Here is a 16,505-nt window from a genome sequence, read left to right on the forward strand (position 1 = left end):
ATTTAGTTGACAGGTAGAGTTATCGACAGTGAGAGAGACAGAGACAGAGAGAAAGGTCTTCCTTCTGTTGGTTCACTCCCCAAATGGCCCCCATGGCCTGCGCTGTGCTGATCTGAAGCCAGGAGCCAGGTGCTTCTTCCAGGTCTCCCATGCGGGTGCAGGGCCCAAGCACTTGGGCCATTCTTCACTGCCCTCCCGGGCCACAGCAGAGAGCTGGACTGGAAGAGGGCAACCGGGACTAGAACCCAGCATACATATGGGAAGCCGGCACCGCAGGCAGAGGAATAACCAAGTGAGCTAGGGTGCAGGCCCCTCCACCCTTGATTTTCTGGAGCACATCTTCTGGCAGGTTCTGAGCAATGGCATACAGAAGCGGTTTTGATGCTTGGCATCTCTAACTATGCTTTGATCTTACTGTCCTGTAATGTAGGATTGAAAACATGTATGTACTTTTAGGTTGGAAATGGTTTTTCCCAAGTTCTGAAGGCACTGATGCATTGTCTTTCAGCTCAAGGATTTTGTGAGTCAGGCTGAAGCTTCTCATTTTTGATCTTTGAAGGTTTTGGTGTTGCTAGTGGTTTTCAGCAGTTAATTGGGACGTGCTTTGGTATGTTTTTCTGCTTAGCGTTTGTCAAGTGTTTTGGATCTGTGGGGTTCTAGGTGTCGCCAGGACCACCCCCAGGTTTGCTCATCTGTAGGACACTGGAGATGTGGTGTAGAGGCATCTCAGGGCTATAGGGAAAGGAGAGGAAGCTGTGTCATCAATTCCCCATGCTCGTCTCCCAGTAGATTCACCTAACATGGACAAGCTATGGAAGTTGTGCTCTTCTTGGAGAGCTCTAGCTATTCAATGGGCAGGTTTTGACTGGGGCTCCTACTCGGTGTTCTCTCTTCCTACCCTGTCCTAGAATCCCAGGCTTCCAGAAGGCAAATCCATATCAGTATAAACTGTACATTTTCGCAGTTTCGGCATACATTGTCCAATGTCTGTTCATTTGTCTAAATAGGAACATGAGATATCTTTCCCATGATCATGGCATATATTTAGAGCACCTGTGGTTTCTGTGGTAGTGTTTTACCATGACCACTAGACCGATCTTTGGTTTTCTTGGCTCAAGTTACTCCTTTAGTACATTATTTGTATTTTAATTGTTTTCAAGATATATTTATTAAAGGCAGAGTGACAGGGAGGCTGGGAGAGTGAGAGAGCGACCTCCAATCTGCAGGTTCCCTCTGCAAATGGCTGCAATGGCTGGGAGTGAGCCGATCGAAAGCCTACAAGTGTGCAGGGGCCAAACCATTTGTGCCAAACCCTACTGCTTTCCCAGGCCATAGCAGAGTACTGGATCAGAAGAGGAGCAGCCGGGCCTCGAACAGGCGGCCCCATGGGATGTCGGCACTGTAGGCATCACCTTTCCCTGCTATGCCACAGTGGCAGCCCCTGTGCTTTCATGTTTGAAAGAATTCTGACTCATTGGTTGGAAGGCAGAGACACAGAGATGTTCCAGCTGCTGGTTCGGTCCCCAAATACTTGAGTCAAGTACAGTGTCTCCAACGCAGCATGTGTCTCCAACCTGCGGGGCAGGGACCCAGGTGTTTGAAATATCACTTCCTGTCTCCCAGGCTGTATGTCTCTCCCTGGCCATTAGCAGGGAGCTGGGTAGGAAGCAGAGCAGCTGGGACTCAAACGGGCACCCATGTGGGATGCCTTTGCTGCAGGTGGATACTTCACCTGAATACATACAAATCTCTGTGTATATATATGTATACATCGATGAAATTTTTGTCAGTGTTGGCTTCCCAAGATTGTGCACTTTTATTATGTGCATTTCCCACTGAATCTCACAGGGAATTCTCTCTAGTGACTAGGGCTGAGTTGTGTTCTTGGGACATTTTGCTGGTCACTGGTGACACACATCATTTGGAAAACACTGTATAGAGGGGACCACCATCTGAGCCTAAAGGGCCCTAAGCAGCAAACTCCCAAAGCTCGTGGGAGCAAGTGTAGAAGCAGTGAGAGCGTTGTTCTCGCCAGATACCGATGGATGTATGAATTGCGCTTCAGAACAGACCCTGAGGGACTCTCTCCACGAGACAGCATGGGGCTCCATGTAGGAGCCTCAGAACTGAAAGAGCACTCATGGTGTGGCATCCTTGCATGGGGAGACACACCCCTCTCGAATCTGCATGAATGTCTTTGTCTGTGGATCTAGAGAATGGTCTCTAATTAGCAGGGCAGGGAAGGGATAAAGAGGAAGAAGGACACTCATGGTCTACCATGTATACTACTTTAATGAAAGGCCTAACCAACTGGTACTAATCATGGTGAACTATATACATAGGAAAATCTAGGAGGAATCCGTGAAATTGGTGATGATGTGACCACCCATCTGAGAGAGGGAGGCCAGTCTCCCAGGCACTGGGTTGTTGCTTGGTCGGCGGGGAACGGAGCGAGTGTCACGGTGCAGTCCCCGAGCCCACAGATGAACTCTGCAGCCCCCACTCTCTGCCTGCATGGGGGACTCAGTCATGCTGATGTTCTCCAAGGCCTGATGTTCTTGGCCTTGAGGATGAGGTGGACATTCTAGCAGAGGGGCTGGAGTAGGCAGGACAGGTTGTAGCTGCAGGACACAGAAGCAGCCATGAGTGCACTCTTGCTCATCTCAGGCTCCCTCCAGGGCCCGCCCTGCAGCCGCAGTCCTGGAGCCCCGCACTGCCCATGGGTAAGGCCCTCTGCTGACCAAGGAGCCATGGGTAGCCCTCTCCTCAGTGCACAACAGGAGAACCTTCCCCATCTGCCACCCTGGACATCCCGCAATCCCTGCCCAGCACTCACCTCTTAGTGTCACTGAGCCTCTCCATGGATTGGAACCACAGTGCAAACTCTGCGTCGCGCAGCAAAGTATATTGACCGGCTGCCACCTGGAGCCGCTGCATTTCTTGGAGAACTTTTATCTCCTGGGGCAAGAGGGGCAGAGAGGATGCTGACAGGCCTGCACTGGGACTGCTGGAGGGGCAGACTGTGGCAGGGGCAGGGGGCTGGCCTCTGGGTCTTTTAGCTAGAGAAGCCTTCCCTGGCCATCCCTTCCAGGCTCCAAGCTGTCTTCTGAGTAGCATACACACAGCCCCTCGCCCAGGAAGGAAGTTCTCCTGGATTCCAGTCCCTTAGCCACAGCCTCCCTAGGGATGCTCTCCTCCTTCTGTGTGTATCCATCCCAGTGGAAAGAGCAGACAGACACGCATGGGCTGGAGCCTGGGCTTTCTGCCCAGGGCATCTCTGACCCCTCCATCCCCTCTGTGCCTGGAAGATAGGGCAGAGCTGCTCACCTTTGTCATTTTCAGCATGTTGTTTTTTCCCTGGAAGGCAGAGTCCATCAGAACAGCCCCTGGCCTGTGACTAGCCCCTGGCCCTCCCCTCTGGGTAAGAGGAAGGAAAAGAAGGTGTCCCTGGGACAGGCTGTTAGCTCTGCAGAAGGGGACATGGTGGCTGAGGCTCAGGGAACTGCTGTCCCCACCATGTCTGATGGCAGGCAGGGAAAGTGAGGCCTGGGAATGGATGGGTGCACTGAGGCATGTGGGTGCTGCCTGACCTCACAGGGGCCCAATTTCTCTCCTTCCCTTGGGTGCCACCCAACTCAGAGGCTGAGCAGGCTCAGCCAAGACCTTGTGCAGCTTTGCAGTCAGGGACTCTGGCTATGCAGCTTCAACCCTTGGGGGACAGGGATGGGCACCTGGTTGCAGGCTCCCGCACTCAGAGGGGATATGCAGGTGAGCCCTCCTCCCTGGGACAGCTTGTGAGGCCTCCGGAGACATGGGCAGCAAGGAGCTGGGGGCTGAGAGCTCAGCCCAGGACCCTCCCCCCAAGCCTCAGGGTCCTGGAGCCTGCCCCACCCATGGCAAGTTCACTCACATCTACGAAGTCCTTCATGGCGATGTCCAGCCTATCCAGATACATGATGAAAGTGCCAAGGAAGGGGACGGCTCCCTGTGCCATGAGGTGGTGGTGGTGGTGAGCAGCTGTTCTCAGGTGCCACCAAGGCCCGGCCCCTGAGATGCACTCCACCCCAGCTGCTGGAGCCCTGGCCACATTCCCCATTGGGAAGCTCCCCGCCCCTAAAGTGCCTTTCCCAATTCTCCCTGCATCCAGCCAACTGCCTCTAGAATCGGACAACCCTGGGAGCCCTGATGGCATGATAACAAGTCAGCTTGTGGGGTGCCAGCCCCAGCTCAGGCCCAAGTCTGCTGGGAGCCCTTCAGCTCAGGCCCTCAGCTCTGGTCTCTCAACTGGGGTCTCTCAGCTACTGTGGTGATGGGCGTGGGCAAACAAGGGAGGCAGAAGGCCCTGCTCCCTTGACATGGGCCCCCAGTGGGAGACAGGAGCCCCTGCCCCCCCCTCCCCAGGCACACTTGCCTTCTTCTGCAGCCGCTGCCGCATCTGTGTTCTCTGGGGGTTCTGCTCCCGGGCGGGCAACCTGCAGATCGCCATCTGCCAGGGTCAGGGTCACGTTCAGGGAGATAGTCCTTTCCTGACCGGCCCACATTTGTGCAAACCACCTTGAGCCCTGCATGTCTGGCTCACTTCCATTGGTATAATGCCCACCCTGCACTCCCCTCCTCCCACAACGTGCTCTGTATGGATTCATGCAGCTCCCACTGGGAAGGTGGCTTTGGGGGATTGACCACGCCTCCCTGTGCCTGCTCCTCAGCTGGAGAGGGTGCTGGCCTCCCCTCCCACCTCAGGTCCCCCTTGCCCTAAGTATCCTTTGACTGACCTGTGCCTCAGCGTGTCCCTGAGAGGAAGCCAGGCCCAGCACCCCATACCCTGCCTCCCTGGATGCACATGAGGCTCCCTGTGCAGACTGAGAGACAGGCTCATGCTGCTTGCTTCTCTCCTCGAGAAGACAGAAGTTCTGCTCCCAGGGCAGCCAGTAAGACCCAATGCTTGGCATCCCACTGGACTGCTCAGCCCCTGGCATTCCCAAGCTGTGCAATGTGTGGGGCAGGCTTGGCAGCCCTCCCCATGGAAGGCTGCAACAGAGAACCCTGTAGCAGGCCTGGTTTCCAAAGGACCTCTAGGGCCCCAGCACAGATGGAAGGAAGCCCTTGCTGCCGCATCCACCTCACAGCCTGGGGGAAGCAGGAACAGCATGGGAGCCAGAGACCTGTGGGTGCTCACAGCCCCCTCTGAGAGCCAAGCTGCTCTTGCTGCAGCCCATTCCCATTGCCCTCTGAGCCCGACTGCATCCCACGACCTGTGAACACAGCCCTCTCTTGGCCTGTTGTCCTAGCAGGCACACCCCAGGTTTTCTTTTCAAGCACACTTTCAGTGACACCAAAAGCTCCCCTCTGCCCTGATGCCCTTACAGCCACACCCCTTCCCCTCCTGCCAAGCCCTCACCCCTGTCCCTGAGCCCCCACTTTACCTTCATGGGCACATCTCTGTTGACTTTTTTGTCCTGTGTGCAAAGACGCTGAAATTTCCTGGCACTTTTTCTGTTGTGAGGGGAAAACCAGGAGATATTTGGATGGAATGGTGAGGTGGTGGATCAAACCCCTTTGGTTTAAGAACAAAGATCAGAGGATCCACCCTGCCTGGTAGTATCTTCTGTTTTGATTGTGTGTGTGTATGTGTGTGTGTGTGTGTGTGTGTGTGTGAGTGTTTACAGAGTTGGAGTGCCCAGGCAGGTCCAGTGCTGCGTGGTGCACAGGCGCAAGTATGTAGTTTGGAAGCCACATGTGCCTGACTAATGGAAATGTCATCCTGAGGCAGAAACCCAGTCCTCATGTCCCAGGGCCGCTGAAAGATGGTGCTCCCCACCCCTGCCCCCGGCAGTCCACGCCTCTCCCTGTGTCCCAGGATACCAGCCTCTGTGAGTCTTGGAGGATTAGTGCTTAGGCCCGAGGGTAGTCCCGGGTCCACCAGGTGCTTTGAGGGATGCACACCCACCTGGAGACTTCTCCCCACGTTGTTTTCAGCTGGCGTACCGGGTGGCTCTGCAGAGCGCAGAGGATGGTGTGGACCGAGCAGTAGTTCCGGAGAGCCAGGCACTCCTAGGGCAGGGAGCGGATGAATGGCAGGTAGGTGGCTTGGAGCCCCACCTGAGCCAGGCTCAGCCAGCTGTGCTGACATCCCCCTCATGCATCAGAGAGTTGGCCAGGGAGCCAGAGCAGGTCAGTGATGGGACCCCCTTGAGCCACGCTCACATGGGCTAGATTGGTTTCAACCCATGTCAGGGGCCTAGGCGGGAAGTGAGCATGTAGTTCTGGGACAAGTGAGTGAGATCAGGCCACCTCGTGGATCCCAAGAGCCCAGGGATTGGGCAGGATCTGTGACCACAGACTGTACACCTGAGAGCTGAGGAAGCAAAGTGGCACGTCCCTGCCGTGCAGAGAGGGAGCCCCTGGGACAGCCTCAGCTTACCTTGGCCACCTTGATCCAGTGTTCCACCACGCGGGCCCTGTCCTCTGCCTTCATGCTGGGGTCCCCCAAGCACGTGGTAGTAACACAATGGGCCACGTGGTGGTAGTGGATGATGACAGCGAGAACAGTAGGGGGCAGCTGCGCATTGACCTCCTTGTTCTGCTGGATCCGGATGGAGCTGTGGCACTGATAGGGGACCACATTCTGGAAGAGCTCCTGGGGGCAAGAGGGTATCCCATGGGCACAGCCAGCCTAGCTCGAATGCAGTGAAGCCCAGCCACCCCGGCAAGTGACAGTGCTCGAAGCTGCAGCTCAGGTAGTTTGGCATGCAGCTCCCCAACATGGGAGCAGCTGGGCTATGTGTTCTGCCACTGAGGTCGCCTCGCTCCTGCCAGCCCAGATCCCAACCCTCCCAAGCCTTGAGGAAAGAGACAGAGGTGTGTGCTCCCAGGCATCCCACCCAGTATCTCATCCTTCTGCTCTCACAGCATCTGCCCTGGAGTCCTTGTCCCTGTGCCAGTGCTGCTCCCTGTGGCAACTCCAACAAGGTGCTTGCTGTTTGATATGGATATGTGTGCTAGGACCCAGGACAGCTGTGGCATCGCAGGCAGATGGGAAGGCAGTGGGTGGACCTGGATGCCCTCCACCTAGGCCCGTCCAGTACCCTGTGGGTCAGATCCAGCCCTACTTTCTGCCAGGCCCATGTCAGTTGATCTGCAGAGTCACTGTGCAGCTGGTGTGGTTTGGGTGCCCTCTCTGCCAGCCATGGGAGAAAGGCAGCCTTGGGAGTGAAGACATTGGTCCAGTCACATAGGTGGTGGGACCTGAAGCCTGAACTGCAGCCAGGCCACTGGATTCTGGTCGGGGCAGCTGTGGGGAGGCTGGTGCCAAAGGGGTGTTCGGGCCTGGCCCTGCCGAGACAAGCCCGCTGCTCACCGCGTCCATCAGTGTGAACTGTTCCGCCAGCAGCTTGGCGGGGAATGTGGTGATGCTAGCCATCTTGCGAGGCTGGTTGTTTGCAGGTCCCGGACATGCGCAGGAGACTTTGGTAGTTGTCTTTGGTGCTGATTCTGTGCATGGTGGCAGCCTCAGTTTTGAAATGGATCCTGTCTCCAGAAGAGGTTCTAGCTCTGTGAGCAGTGGGGAATCTGGCTCTAAAGCCAGTGTTTGGCATGACTGCAGCCTGGCAAATAGAGCAGGAGCTGGGAGAAGAGAAAGGGTCAGCAACATCAAGCACTTTCCAATGGCCTCTCCAAAGCCAGGCGCGATCCCATTGCCTCTAAAGGGGCTCCAGCCCCAAAGCCCACCGAGAGAATCTCGCGGAGTGCAGTGCATCTTACCGACTGCTTCTGCCTGTGTGGGATTTGGGTAGGCCATCCTGACACGCAGAAAGCACGCATGGGTCTGCAGGTCTCCTCTGGGCAAGCGGACCTGCTTGGATCCGACCTTCATCTTTAGAAGCGGGAGATCCGTGCGATCGCAGAATTCGGCCTTGTACTTGGCTTTGCAGCTTTGCAAACAGGAAGCCATGTTCCTGGGGAAGGAGAGTGGGCAGCAGAGTCAGACTTGACCTTACCCTGCTTGCTGCCCTTCCAGGACTCCCTGTGTGGGGTGGGGCACGGAGCCTGCCGGTGAACTCTAGCTTCTTAAAGACAATGCCATGCTTTGCTGTTTTCCAAGGCGATTTCTTGACTGTGAATCCCAAGAGTTGCAGAGAGAGAGGGAGAGACACACACCGGGGCAGAGGTCTTGCATCCACTGCTTGACTCCCCGGATGGGCAGTGGACAGCACTGGGCCAGGCTCATGCGGGGAGTGAGGAGCTCCATCCAGGTCTCCCACATGGGTGGCAGAGGTCCAAATGCTTGGACCATGTTCCCCTGGTTTTCCCAGACCCCCGAGCAGGGTCCTGAATCTGGACTGCAACAACAGGGACACCAACCAACACCCACAAGGGATTCTGGCATTGCCGGCAGTAGCTTTCCTTTGGATGGCTTCCTTCTCATGTTCCTTTCAGTGCCTTCCCATTCATTCCCATGGTTTTCTCAGGTGGAGGCCCCTAGGCTCTGGCTCTGAGCAGACTTGGGAGTAGGTTGCTCCTGGGATGGTGGGTTGGGTTGGGTGGTCAGGGAGGGTAGGCAAAGCTGGAAGCAACTGCCCTGGGCATGGCTATGTGGGTGTTGTCTGTGAGCCCCAACATGCCCGCTCCTCTGCAGAACGTGTCTGCTCCTATCCATAGCACTGCTCTTCAGCACTTCCTTTGCATGTGCTGGGGCCAGAAGTTGGAGTTGCACCTACTGTCTGCCTCTGCCTTGCCTCAGCCCTCATTTTCCTGCCATTCTTTCGAGTGACAGAAGGCCGCATCTGCACCCCAATCTCCCCGCATCTTAGTGGGACATGGGGTTCTCCTTGTGATCAGAGTAGGGGACGTTGCAGCTACTCCCAGAGGAGGTCAGCAAGCCTCAGCTCTGCCGCTGCAGGACAGGACTTGTATAGGATCTCGGCTGTGAGGGTCGGATTCCCCACAACTGTGAGGCCCTTGGATGCTTTGTTCACTGGATTTGTGGCAAGTGTCTGGAAAAGTGCACAAGGGAAGGGCTTCCCATATATGTGTAGAGTGAATGATTCCTTGTAGACCTGCCAGGTCGATGAGGGGTCTGGGCAACTGCTACGAACCCTGAGGGCAGCTGTTCTGTGCATATATCGAGGACAGGAGCAGCTGGAACAAGTAGGAAATGTGGCCGGTACGAAGGCATAGCAGCTTCCAATGCCCCTGCCCACATGTGATGCTGGCAAGCCATATCAGGGTTGGCCAGTTCAAGTCTTGGCTGTTGTCCTTGGTGTCCAGCTCCCTGCTAATGAGCCTGGGGAAGTGCCGGATGATGGCCTAAGTAGTTGGACCCCTGGCACCCCTGAGGGGGCCAGATAGAGCTTCAGGCTCCTCAGCCCGGCTTCCCAGAGCCCTGCTTTTTGCAGCCATTTGGGGAGTGACCCAGCAGATAGAAGGACGCATTCTCTCTTTCTCTCAGTCTAACTCTGCCTGTGAAAGAAAACATTTCTGATTCTTGAAAAAGGGGAAAGCAGGATCGCCATCTGGGAGGTTTTCCAACCATAGAGGCACATGGCCGGTTCCCACCTGAGTAGAGACATTGGTTCGTGAGGGTGCAGAGAAAGGAAATCAAGAGGTGTGACGCAGTGTGCCAGTAGCCCTGTCCACAGAGAAAGGCACCCGTTCCATGCCCGCCATGTCGTAAGTCGCTTAGGTCATCTAAAACATGTAAGATTCATCTCTGCATCACCGCAGTGCTGAAAGGCAGCTACCCACCTGTCGAATATCTGGTCTAAGTAATACGGAATGGTGGAGAAGTCGCTGTATGTACACAGGAAGGTGTTGAAGTAGCAGATCCTTTTTCCCAGGGGGCCCGGGACCAGGGCATCCAGCAGCATCTCTTTAGTGTCTGGCTGTAGGGTCCGCATGGCACAGACCTCTGCCAAGTAGAGCATGGACCCATTTCCATACTAGGGAGGACCAGAAAGGACGTGAGTCAGTGGCAGTTCCAGGGAGCACAGGGGAGCAGACACCCGGGTTGGGAGAAAACCCCAGTTGGGGCCAAGAGGCTGAACAGGGACTGAGGGATGAGAAAGTCCTGCGAGGGGGCCAGCAGTGAAAGATGATTCCGTGCCCCTTGGGGGAGCTAGAAATGAGGGCAACTGTGTGATTTGCTTTGCCACCAGACTGCAGAATGGAAACAAGTGGGCGGAGTAGGATATGAAGCCCCAGGGGAGGCTAGATCCTGAAAAGAGCCATAGTCAGAGGTGTCTGCCTGTGGCGTAATGACCACAGGCGTTCTGCCAAGTGACCTGACTTGAGGCATTACAACGACACATGTGTAGAGCCAGTCCCCAGCCAGCCTGGTCCTTGGAGTTTGTCCTCAGCAGGGCATCACTGCCTTTTCAGAGCCGAATTGTGGCCCCCATCCCCAACACACACGTGGGGTTGTTCTGACACCAGAGCACTTGAGTGTGACTGCTGCAGTTGGGCCAGTAGTCCGCAAGGAGGTGATTGACCTTACCCCCAGAAATGGCGTGGGCCCCATCCCATTACCTTGCTGTGCTCATTGGCAGATGCGACAGGAGCACAGAGAAGCCCAGGGGAGCATAGGAAATGAAACTGGGGATGGAGATGGCAATGAGCCCTCCTGAGAAATCACCTTGGCCATGCCCTGACATGCAGCCACCAGAAATGGGAACAAGCGACTCCTGTTGGGAGAGCTGCCCAACCTGGGCTCCTGTGCTTTGAGCAGCCTAGCTGACTGTGCTCCGTGAGAGACAGTGAGTCTGTGTCCTACAGCACCGCTGCCGTGGCAATGCAGCTGAATCCCAGTGCTTCCCAGCAGCCATGCAAGTGTGGCCACAGGGGCAATGTCATCCCATGGAATAGAACAGGTGGGGGCCAGGCTCCAGTCCTGTGTGGTATCTTCAGCCTTTTGGTTGAACCCTCTGCCCTTTTGTGTGGGAAAACCTTCCTGGTAGGATCACTGAGTCCTAAAGCTTGGAGAAGACCTGGAAGGCAGTGGAGCTGACTAAGGACTGCACAGGATTCTTGGACTAGGTGGGCAAACATTCAGCACCATGGCCACACACGATGCTTGTGTGAACAGGGAGTTTCCCAACACCCAGTTGCCAAGGGGCTGAGATTTCTTTGAGAGTGGGATGGGGGTCAGTCACTGAGTGGGAGATCACGAGGCCAAAAGCCAGGGGCGTTCCTCCCTTCAGGATGTGGTTCTAGGCACACCGTGGTCATCTCGTGCCCCAACATGTGGGTACTCCTGGGCCCCTTGCTCCCTCCACACCGGCATTAGCCACGTTGTTGGCCTGACTCACGTGTCCATTGACGATGCCTGTGGCTTCCTCATGTGTTCTGTCTGTGGACTCGAGTGTGGAGCTCTGCAAAGAGAGTGTGTGGCAGCCCAGACCGGAGGCATCAGTGTCGTGCTTGGCTGTCCCCACAGAGAATAATTCCCCCCATGAGGCATTCTGTTACCCAGGTCGGGAAAGTAAGGGCCTCTGTACCCTTGTGCAGCCAGAGAGGTCTCCAGAAGACAAGAGGAGGTCCCCCAACACCCACTTGCCCAACCAGCTGTCCACAAAATAGGGTATGAACACGCAAGACACAGGAGGCTCCAACACGTGAATCGTGTTGCTGGGCAGCAAGAGCCCCTCTTCTTCTGCCACTGTCATGGTGAAGGGAGGGGCAAAGAAGACCCAGATGGGGTCACAGGTGATCCCCTGCCAGGACGGGACTGTTCCGCTACCTGGGGCTGCCTCCTGGGCTGTTCTGTTCCCTGGGGTGGCCTTGCAGTAAGAGGCCACAGACACCCCGTGTGAGAGCGGAGCCAATGTCTCAAGCGCCGGAAAAGGCCAGAGCCTGGCAACGATTGGCAGCAACGAGAGAACATGGTCTTCTCCTGAACGTCTCCCATCAAGTGAGCCGCTAAGGACTGTTGCTATCAGAGTGTAAGTTCTATCACCAAGGAAGTGAGGTCACATCTTCAAAGTTCCATTCTGTGGAGCCTTTCCCTTAAGAAGATATGCCAAGGCCCCTCTGGGCTGCTGCCACAATATCATCCCCTTAACTGTACACAAGGAGACAAACACAGTGCCATTCCTCAGCTCCCTCAAGAGACTTGAATGTAGACAGGGCCCTAAGCCTGCGGACAGACAGACAGCTGGGTCCCAAACCTCCTTTTCGTATCATTTCCAAACACTCTAGCATGTTCCTTCGGGAAAACCCCTAAGAAACAAGCAAGGTATGGAGACCCATGAAAAGCCAAGGTTAGGGACCCAACAGACTCTAAACTGCATCTTGAGTCGTGGATCCTGCCCCTTCGGGAGATGTTGAGGTCACAGCTTAAAGCGCATCTTCCCCGAATACGGGTTCAGTGTCTCTGGCTATGATAGCAGCCATGTCCAAGAACTCCAGAAGAAGGTGAAAGAGCTCACCTGAAAGCCATGCCCCCAAATTGGCATCAGATCTCCCATCTTCAGCATGCAGGGCCCCAGAAACAGGCCACCTTATCGATAGAGCAAAAGACCTCACAGAAAATCACTAGGGCTGGGGGATCAAATACTGGCTAGGAAGCTTCATTGTGACCACAGAGAGTGGCATCCATTTGAAAATAGGTCTGAGCTCATTCCAATTGTCCAGCCTCTTTAGAAGAGTGCAATACTAAGGATGCCTGAGGAAATAGACTCCTTCCAGGTCTGGTTTGCTTGGTGTTTTATGAAAGAATCTCAGAGGACATGGGTGAAATCATTTTCCTCGCTAGGGAGTCAAGTGAGGGACTTGGCATTAGACTTAGCTTGTAATCCCTAGAGTTTTGGGTGAGCTGCTTTCTTTTCCATGTCCTCCAAGCAATAGGAAGAGCCCTAGTCCTCCCTGCTTCAAGCGATAAGACTGGGGAATTAAGAAAGTCATGAACGAGGCCAGGAGTCACTTGGGTACATTTGTAAGATTTATTTATTTAATTTCAAGTCAGTGTTACAGGGAGGCAGAAGAAGACAGACAGAGATAGATAGGTAGGTAGGTACGTAGGTAGGTAGGTAGATAGATAGATAGATAATAGAGTTCTTCCATCCCTTGATTCAGTCCCTAGATGGCCACAATGATTGGAGCTGTGCCGATGCAATTCCAGCAGCCAGGAGCCTGCTCTGGGTCTCCCAACCGGGTGCCAGAGCCCAAGCATTTGGGCCATCATCCACTGCTTTCCCTGGGCCCAGTAGAGAGCTGGATCAGGAGAGGAGCAGCCGGGACTCAGACCTGCACCCATACGGGATGCCAGCACTGCAGGAGGTGCCTTGACCTATGATGTCGCCATGCCATCCATTGCGCTTTCTGTTTTCAAAGAATTCCTATGTATTTGTTTGAAAGGCAGGGACACAGAGATTTTCCATCTGCTGGTTCAGTCCCCCAAAACTTAAGTCAAATAAAGTGCCTCAGACTCCATTTGGGTCAACAACCTGTGTGGCAGGAACCCAAGGATTTGAATCATCACTGACTGTCTTTCCAGGCTGTACGTCTTTCCCAGGCCATTAGCAGGGAGCTGGATAGGCAGTGGAGCAGCCGGGCCTCAAACTGGTGCCCATATGCGATGCCATTGATGCAGGCGGGTGCTTAACCTACTACACTACAGTGCCAGCCCCTCCTAATGACTTCTTATCTCTCATTTTCTTTTGTGCATCATCTACAGGTATCTACTGACACATTGCAATGGGAATCTATAAACTATTCACACCTATAAACATTTAGTTTAGACTTCCACTTCATCCACATAGAAGCAATGTAGTTCCAAATGACTTGCTACAAAATACACATGAGATCCGTATAGTCATTGCAAGTTCTGTGATTTTACTTTAAATTTCATTCCAAGTTGTAAAAGTGATTTCTATTCCATGGCGGTAGTGAAGATCCTGTATGTGTCTTTTCCTTTTCTCTTACCCTGGGGCGCTTTGCCACTTTTTGGTTGTTCTGTGTTGCTGCCATGTAGTGTCGATTTGCTTCCAGGAGAGGGCAATAGAGCTTCCCTGTCAGGCAGGTCTAATGCTGATGCTGTCCCTTAACTTGTCCATAAGAAGATGTCATTTTGGTTGGAAGTTTATTCCTTCAGTTATGTGAAGATAAGCTTTCACACGCTTCAGGCCTGTAAAGTTTCTTGTGAGAAACCTGATCGTCTTACCGAATTTGTAGATTCTCATGCATCGCTTTTGATAATTCTCTGGGGGAGGATTCAAGACCTAGAATTCTTGAGAAGGAAATCCTGGTCAACTCTGGTAGATGTTCTTCCACTGAAGTCACCAAAGTATCCCTTTCTACCAGTCATGCCTAGAGAGTGATTTTCTACACATCCTGTGCACCCCCAACTTGCGGTGTGCTCTAAAGGTACTGATGGCCTGCTGTGTGTTCAATACCACCTGCTGTACTTTGTTCCTACTTGCTGTGGGGACAGGACATGTCTGGTTCACAGTGGATACTGTGGGGTTTCAGCTGAAGGGGTTTTCGTGTGTTTCACTGGATCAACCTCCCTGTCTCCCTCCTCCCTGCCTGTCTCTCTGGCACTCTGCCTTTCAAACAGTAAAATAATTTGACCAGCCAATCTATAGCAGCAGAGAGGCCCTAGTTCACTGGTGGGTGCAGTCAGAAAAATTTTCCCAAAAGGCTGTATGCAAGTTTATTGAGAGCTTTAGTCCTGCCCACCACCGCCTCGGCCACCATCTAATAGTGAATCACATCACCTGCAAAGCAAGCTCGAAACCCAGTAGTAGCCAGTTTCCAGTCTCCCTTCCCCCAGCAATTGCAACTGCCAATTAGTTCTCGGTCTGTGAGTATGCTCTAGATGTTTCATAGAGCTAGCATTATAAACTATTCTCTGCTGTATCTGGATTCCCTCAAGTTGCACCATGGTTTCAAGTTTTGCCTATGCGGTAGCCCGTATCAGTACTTGTATTCTACTTCATGCTGAATTCCATCATACGAGTAGACCATATTGTGTTTATTCATTCATCTACTGATGGACACTGGAGCTGTGGTTGTGTTTTGGCTAGTGTGAATCCTGTGAAGTCTTCTGGATAAATATTTTTCAAACTTGTTTCCGGTTCTTTTAGATAGCTCGTTGAGAATGCAACTGCAGGTTCATGGTTATTTGAATAGCCTCGAGGTGGTTTGGAAGGGGTATCTATCTCCTTGCAGACTTGATTTGTGATGGCCAATGACCAATAATAGTGTGTCCTTTCAATATAGCTCTTGTGCTGTTCGTCTTTGGAGAAATGTCTGTCCTTGCCCTTGGCCATTGTTGAAGTGAAGTTGTGGGTGAACATTGTGATGCTGTGCGTTAAGCCAGTTTTGGGAAAGTGACTTCTCTCCTTTTGCTTGCTTTTCCTAATTTGCTCTCATACAAAGGACTTAGCAGACATCGACTGGAATAAATCATCACTCTTGTGGTGGGCATCTGGTCCAGTGATTAAAGTACCACAAGGGGCATTCATATCCCCTTTTGGAGTCCTTGTTCCTCTGTGCTTCTGATAGAAGAGCCTGCAGATGCACCTGTGAAACAGACTATGCCCCAACGGATGACAAAATGCCACACAATTCCAAGACCCAGATTGAAGTGCTGGCTCCTGGCTTTGGCTTAGTCCAGCCAGCCCTGGCTGTTGCAGGATTTGGGAAGTGAACCAGGGAATGGAAACTACTCTGTCTTTCCCTCGCTGTCACTCTACCTTTCTATACTAAATCAAGAAATATGAAATATGAACCCAGAAATCTTCCAAGGAAATCAGGAAAGATATTAAAAAATAAAAATACAATGAGGGTCATTAGGCTTTGGGTGAGTTTGTTTCCTTCTGTGTTCTAGAAAGAGGACCATCATCTTTAAATGATATCAGCATTTAGTCCACCTCTAAAGAACTGAGCAGACTGTGAATTTTGTCTATTTTAGAGTATTCACTGTAGAATAATGGTTGGCTTTGATGGATTCTTCGTTCAGTTTTCTTGAGATGTGGAAACACACACAACACACACACACACACACACACACATTGACAGACACAAGCAAAGTAATGGAGAGAGAGAGAATCTCTATCCACTAATTCACTCTCCAAATACCCACAACGGTCGTGGCTGGGCCTTACTGAAACCGGGGATTGAGGTCCCTGTCAAACAGGCTCCATGTGGTGTTCAGCTGATTTGCTCTCTGGCCCTTCTGCCTTCAGCCTTGCACCATGTGACAATGCAATAGTAAGACCTTCATCAGACAAAGCATGCTGATGCCCTGATGTTCCCAGGCGCTCTAGGTGTGAGAACTATAAATTTCTGGTCTTCACAGATTATCCAGTCTCAGGCATTGAGTGTTAGCAACACAAACACAGAAACCACATATGCCCCTATACTTGTGGAGTTAACTCCCAGAAGTGACAGTGCCAGTGCAAATGGCAGATCTACTGTAGAACTCTATTGCTAGATTCCCCTTTGATAGAGGTTGCATGGTTTCGCATGTTCATTACCACTCCTCGAGGAGTGTCTTCTTATTCCAA

The sequence above is a fragment of the Oryctolagus cuniculus genome, chromosome 6, assembly GCF_051225735.1.
Source record: "Oryctolagus cuniculus isolate XC-2025 breed Fujian yellow rabbit chromosome 6, ASM5122573v1, whole genome shotgun sequence".
In the NCBI taxonomy this organism is placed as follows: Eukaryota; Metazoa; Chordata; class Mammalia; order Lagomorpha; family Leporidae; genus Oryctolagus; species Oryctolagus cuniculus.